Source organism: Coffea arabica, chromosome 6c (assembly GCF_036785885.1).
Source record: "Coffea arabica cultivar ET-39 chromosome 6c, Coffea Arabica ET-39 HiFi, whole genome shotgun sequence".
In the NCBI taxonomy this organism is placed as follows: domain Eukaryota; kingdom Viridiplantae; phylum Streptophyta; class Magnoliopsida; order Gentianales; family Rubiaceae; genus Coffea; species Coffea arabica.
The window spans coordinates 57,588,891-57,595,918 of NC_092320.1; the positions used below are offsets into that span (position 1 = coordinate 57,588,891).

The 7,028-nt window shown below is 34.7% G+C and overlaps 1 non-coding gene across 1 annotated transcript; it reads right to left on the reverse strand.

The window, feature by feature from the left end:
• Positions 1-6,506: 6,506 nt before the first annotated feature.
• LOC113736144 (small nucleolar RNA R71) lies at positions 6,507-6,613 on the reverse strand. The gene has a single exon (XR_003459634.2). It is a non-coding gene; the product is annotated as a small nucleolar RNA R71 (small nucleolar RNA).
• Between the last annotated feature and the right edge of the window lie 415 nt (positions 6,614-7,028).

Below are 7,028 nucleotides of genomic sequence, written 5' to 3' on the forward strand. Positions count from 1 at the left end.
GCTTCATATTGGACACATTTGGGTGGATAATCATAAAAACATGCAGAATCACTATAAGTACATTGATTATTCCAACCATAAGCAGAAGAATTATCCCAATTAGCACCATATTGATCAAAACAAGGATTGTAATGCTCTAATTCATCATAATAATCCACATTTTGTGCTTGTCTACATGTATGAATAGCATGATAACCTCCACACAAGTCACAAATCATTTGATTAGAATTAAAAGCATTAACATTCCTCTTTTCCTCAATCTTATGCATCATGGTGTCCATTTGCACTTTTAACATTATAACATCAAATTTAGCCTTTAAACACACTAAACCATCTTCGAAAGACATACCTTCGGTAATTTCTTGGTTACCTCTATTGAAAGAATTTTGCACTTGGTAACCATCCATTGCCGATCTTCCACTTCTCATGCATTGTCTCCTCATATTTTCTACTCTCCTTGATCCCCTAAACATGTCTTTAAAATAACTCAAAAACAAGTTAGTCAAGAAGAATAGATAACTCTAACATAATAAAAAAAAATAAATAAAAAAAAACACAAAAACTCACAAAGACACTAAAAAACAAAAATTGAGACAACAGACATAACAAACACAAGAAAAACAAGTAAAAAATGTCTAAATTAATAAAGTTGCTCTTAGCACCGATATTGACAAATCTTCCCCAGCAACGGCGCCAAAAACTTGACGGGTATTTTACATACGTGCAAGCTAAAAAATACCGAATTACACCCGTTCACTGCAAGTATACAGATCAACTAGTAGTTTAGGGTATATATCGGGTCGATCCCACAAGGAAGAGTGAACAATTACCGGTATTACTAAAGCTTCTCTATTATTTAGACTATCAATAAATTATAACAAATTTAACCTACTGAAATTATACAAAATAACAAATAAAAGCTCCTTAGGTTGTGGTATCCCTAGCTACTCATGCAAGTGCTATTTTTGGATCATTGAGTACTACATCTAAGCTAGTTATGGTGTAATTTCCTTATGCATTTGAATCCTACTTTCGTAGTGAATCAATTATACTAATAACCAATCCATACCTATTCTCATGGTTATGAAATTAGTTACAAGTTCATTTCTTCAATGAAATTACATGAAATTAATCACCAAAACCCCATAGGTGCACATCTACTCTCGTGAGTGTACTCCCCATGTTTAGCACTTATTGAACTAATGTTAAATCTCAATTTTCATTGCAGAAATAACACCTTAGATAATCACAATTAATGGTACCAGATTAATCATGATTTAAAGAGCTAAAGTGCTAAATAACTTGCTCAAATCATAGCAGTTAAATAGCCAAATGATAAACACTAACAATCATAGAAAGTTCAACCAAACCCAAGGCATAAACTTTAGAAACACATAATAGACATAAATTCCAGAACTTGCATAATAACCATAGTTAAGAATCCAATACAAAAGATAAAGAATTGGAGTAGAGATAACCCATGTCACTTGAGCTTCAACTTCTCCTTCTTCATCTCCATCTTCATCCTAATCTAGCTATTATACAAGAATGGATTAACTACACTTACTACACTATCCTACACTAAGGAAATGAAAGAACTACATTTCTGCCTCTTCAAGCTTCTCCCGTATGTTTTTTGTCTCTGATTGCTCTCTATATAAAACTGATATGAGGTGCCTTTCCACTGGTCCAAAATTCCTGCTATGATTCTCCAAATCTGAATTTGTTAAGGGAGTCAAAAATAATGGCTTTTGACTTGGAACCTTGGCTATATCTCTTCCTTATGTCTTCTGAAGCATGTGCAGCCTACGTTTTCTCTCCAACTCTAGCTGGAAAGTAGTGTGAAGATGAGAAAAATGGCTGAGCAAATTACAGAAATTCGGCTGCCATACACGTTTTCACTTTTGACCTCACTTCAACTGCATTTGTCTCCATGATGAAGGCCGAACTGGCTTTTGTGTAAAACACAAAAGTTGTAGCCCTTTGAATTAGCGTTCCAATGCTTCAAGAATCATCTAATTTGGAGATCGGTGGACGGAGATATGATCAAAATACCATAGACTGATCAATTCTGGGCTTCAGCTTTCGACCATCCAGATAAGTTTCTGTGTTTCGACCTTTTGACCAAGAAAACGGCTGAATTGGACTTTGATGTCTTCGTACCAAATGTAGATATATCTTTTAGCTTCAAAATGGTACCAAGATCACCTTGATCCGATTATTGTAGCTCCTGATATGGTCAAAATACGAAAATGTGTCTGAGTTGTCAAAGCTGACTTTTCTTGATTTTTGTCCTCAAATTGCATTTCTTCCTTTTACACTTCATATTTTATTTTCACCACTTTAATCCATTTTCAATCATCCAAATATCTTCTCAATGCACTTCATTTGATGATTGAATCATTAAACCTACAAAATATGAAGTTTTTCCCATAAAAATCAATAGAAATGCAATGTTAGCCACTTTAACATAAAATGTAGATTTTTACCAAAACCTTAGTTATTTTAGTTATAAAACTAAATAATCAAACCAAAATTAACTAATAAAACACACTAAAAATACGTAAAATAAATTCTTATCAATTAAGCACTTTGTTTTGGCCAGCATGTCCTTGGCAGCCAATGAAGACACAATATCTTCTTATTTTTTGAGTTGACAAAAGTATTTGCTCTTCCTATCCTCTAAGTCAATTACTTTGATAATCAAAAAGTTAGATATTCTCATAATCTGATTCACTACAAGAAATTTGGCCCTTACTAATTAACAGTCCCTTACTCTAGCATTTTATTTGCCTTTCCTGTGACTTGTTTCCTTTCTGGTTCTATTTGCCTTTCTAGTGACTTGTTTCCTTTCTCCCCTCCCTAAACTCTGTCCATTTGAGAACTTTTGCATATGGCTTTTGTGCAAGTACCTGAATTTGCAACGTTAATCTGTGTTAAGGTGCTCAATATTTGTTAGTCATTAATCTCATTTTGTTTCAGCAAATGGTCTCTGTCTGTTCCAAAATTAGAAATTGGAGAAATGGTTCTGCGTTTCATTCATAGCCTTGCTGAGTTGTTTAGCCTTTAGTTGCTCAGTCTTGGCCAATGCATTTTTCCTCTCAACTTCTTTTTGTAACTCTGCCTCCCTAAAAGCTGCAACTTTTTCAACCTCCACTTCAGCCATCTTTGCCTGCTAAACCCATCCAATCTTTCTGTTAGCTAGAAGAGCATTGGCTTCAGCAACATCAGCCTCCCTTTGATTCTCAACAAAAGGTTGTTCATCCAACTAGCAGCATCAGCACCATTTCATGTTTAAACTGGTGGTCAGAGAAGCTTAAATAATATGAAACTCTTCTCCATTTTCAGGTTAAGAGGCTAGAGAGAAGATTAATTGAAGAGCAGGAACATAACTTAGAGGATATTTCACTTCGTTAGAAGGTGATGCTTACTCTCTTTCATATGTTTCTTCCACAAAGAATATTAGAAAGTACATGTTGATTCCCTTGCTCCTCTCTAAGCATATCTGTAGATATTACAAATAAAGTGCAATTATACAATTGACTATCCAATATTTTAGATAATACACAACTTGTTAACTGTTTAGACATTTAACATTCAAAGGCAAGAACTTTTCCAAGTTATTCTTCTCATTGTGGTTTAAGTTACTTGGACCCTTTTCTTTCTTTGAAAACTGGACCATATCATTTTAATATGAAAATTGTTTTAAGTTTCCAATATTGTTTTAAAACAGCCACAAATCCTTTCGATCCCTTTTTTTACCTGGAAAAAGATGTCAAAGTTGAGTTATATATTGGAATTCAGTTATTTTTATCACAAACTCAATAACCAAAAGTAGTAGCTGAAAGAAAATGCCCACATTTATAAACATTTGACTGTATATGATCACGTATAGATTAATTGTAACCAAAATTTCATCAAAAATAGGATCAACACCTCTATGCCCTCTTACTTTCACTTGCGCCTTGTTTGCATACTCAAAAAGAAAGCATATACAAGAAACATGGTCAGGATGCCTGATAAGTGAATATTTAACGTACATTTTGTACAAATTTGGCATGAATTTTTGATATGTTTTGAGAAGATTAAAGCCATATTTGAACTCTTTTGGTGATAATTGCTTAAATATTGTTTAAGGGTTCAAAATTTGATAAATGAGTGGATAAATGCGTTAATTTTGTGAAATTGTGAAGGTTATTGATGTATGAAATTCATGCACAAGCTGAAAGAAATGTAAGGGTCATCCAGAGGACAAAGTACACAAGAAATTGTGTATTAATTTGATAAATGAGTGGATTAATGTGTTAATTTTGTGAAATTGTGAAAGTTATTGATGTATGAAATTCATGCACAAGCTGAAAGAAATGTAAGGGTCATCCAGAGGACAAAATACACAAGAAATTGGGAGCAAAAATGTAGAAAAAGGGAAAAAGTGAAAAACTGGAAAATTGCTCAACACGGATCCGTGCTCGGATCCGTGTGTATAAGAGGGATCCGAGCCCTCGTCTGTACTTCTGGCGGACTGTATCCGAGGTCAGGAAGATCCGAGCTCGGATCCAGCATGGAAAGTCCTCAGATCCATTTTCACTCCTCGGATCTGTGGCTCGGATCTACCTCTCTCCTCAGCAAGTGGCACAGCCGTTCTCACAACTTTTCCAGCTATTTTGAGGGACAGAAATCGGTGGCACATGCTTCTGCAACAAAAGAGAAGACCAAATGAGTATAGACAAAAAGAAACATCATATCTTTGATTTCTTTTTACAAAATCTGAGTGGAGGAAATTATGAAGGAGAAGAGTAGACTTTCTACCATTTTTTATGGAGAAACACAGGGGAGAGGTGAGGACATTACCATACGTAGCTAGTTTTTCATCTTGTAACAAGTTTTCTCTCTACCTAAGAGTTCTTGGAGAAGCATTTTGGAGTTTTCACTTGTAACCATCTTGTACAAGAACATAGCAGGAATTGAAGGGCTTCACCATCAATTGGCTAAGCTTTCTTTTATCTTTCTTGTACTTGTACTTCATGATGTTTTGCATTAATAAACTTGTGAGTTTGATTGTTAAATCATTCATGAGTAGCTAAACTCCTTAATCTAGGGAGTAGATAAAACTTATGGATAAATAATACGAATTGAATGTGATTTACACTTGTTATATCTTGTATTAACTAGTCTACTTGTGTAGCTGTGATTACTTGTTATTGATTGATCACCAATAGCATGTTTATAGTGTTATTATTCAATGAGAATTGGTAGTAACAATGGAAACACGTGAGTAGAGTTTAAGTTGTATGTTCATGAAAATAGAGATACACTTAAGTGGATTATTTAGCATTTCATGAAAGAAAACAGAGTAGTAGTCGTATTTCACTATGAAAATAGGGAAAACTGAACTACTCTAGGCCATTTCATCATGAGAATGAGACTTGGTAAATTTGGAAATGAATCTCTGGTTAAACAAGAATAATAACAAGAGGTAAATCCATTCATTTGTGTTGATTATGCCATAAGTGGAATCTACATCCCTAGAGTCTTTCTTGAGTAAGAATTCTTCATTTGCATTTAGCATTTGTTAAACTAGATTTGCAGATCATATTTGTAGATTATAGCAATAAACTTTCCCTGCTCAATTTTATTATAAGTCTAAATAATAGAGAAAAATAAGGGTCTAGTAATTGTTTCAATTGCTCCTCATGGGATCGACCCGATACATACCCTACATTACATTTGTGACATGTATACTTGCAGTCCAACGGGTGTAAAATCAGAATTAAACTTGCATTAATATAAAAATTCCGTCAAGTTTTTGGCGCCGTTGCCGGGGAGCGGCAATATTAGAGCCTAATCATCTTTATTAATTTAGATAGCCTTATTTTTTTTTAGTTGAGCTGATTATATTTAATCTTACATTGTAATCAAATTTTGACAATTGAAGTTGCATAATATCTCTTATTTCTATTTGTAGTGTATGCACCGGGCGTTTCGAGAAGTTGCACTTTTCGATTCAGAAATTCAGAGGACACTACATAGACAAAAGGAGGAACACACTACAGCAAGAGGAACAAGGGATTTGGCAACCAATAGAGGAAATCTTAATAGAGCTTCCATTTGAAGAAGAAATGGTAGAAAACGAAGCAAATAGGCGAGTTCTACGAGATTTTGCTCTACCGGGAACACAAGGATCTCAAACGAGCATAGCAAGGCCTTCGGTAAATGCTAACAACTTTGAGATTAAACCATCACTTATCCAAATGGTTCAACAATCTCAATTTGGAGGTAATGCAGTAGAAGATCCTAATACACACTTAGCTACATTCTTGAAAATTTGTGATACAATTAAAATGAATGGAGTTAGTGATGATGCTATAAGGCTAAGATTGTTCCCATTCTCATTGAGAGATAAGGCCAAACTTTGGCTACACTCTCATGCTCCTAATGCTTTCACCGGATGGGATGATTTATCAAGAGCATTCTTAAATAAGTATTTTCCACCAGGTAAGATTGCTAAGCTTAGAATGGATATCACTAGTTTTAGCCAATTGGAAGGTGAATCATTATATGAGGCATGGGAAAGGTTTAGAGATATGTTTCGGAAATGTCCACATCATGGACTGCTAGAGTGGTTAATCATAGAAACCTTCTATAATGGTTTAGTTTTTTCTACTAAAACTATGATCGATGCAGTTGCAGGTGGAGCTTTAATGGGTAAATTACCCCAAGAAACTCATAATTTGATAGAAGAAATGGCGGCAAATAACTACCAATGGGCCAATGAGAGAGGTAATACAAGACGTCACGCAGGTATGATAGAAATGGACACTCTTAATATGCTGAGTGCTCAAATGAATAATGCGATGAAGTTGCTAAGTAGACAAGGTGGAGTTGGTCCAAGTTCATCTAATGCACATGGAGCGTGTTGTTCTATATGTGGAGGTGAACATGATACTAATGAGTGTGTTGATTCTGAGCAGGTACAATTCGTCAATAATTACAATCGTAATACTCAAAATAACCCCTACTCGAATCCG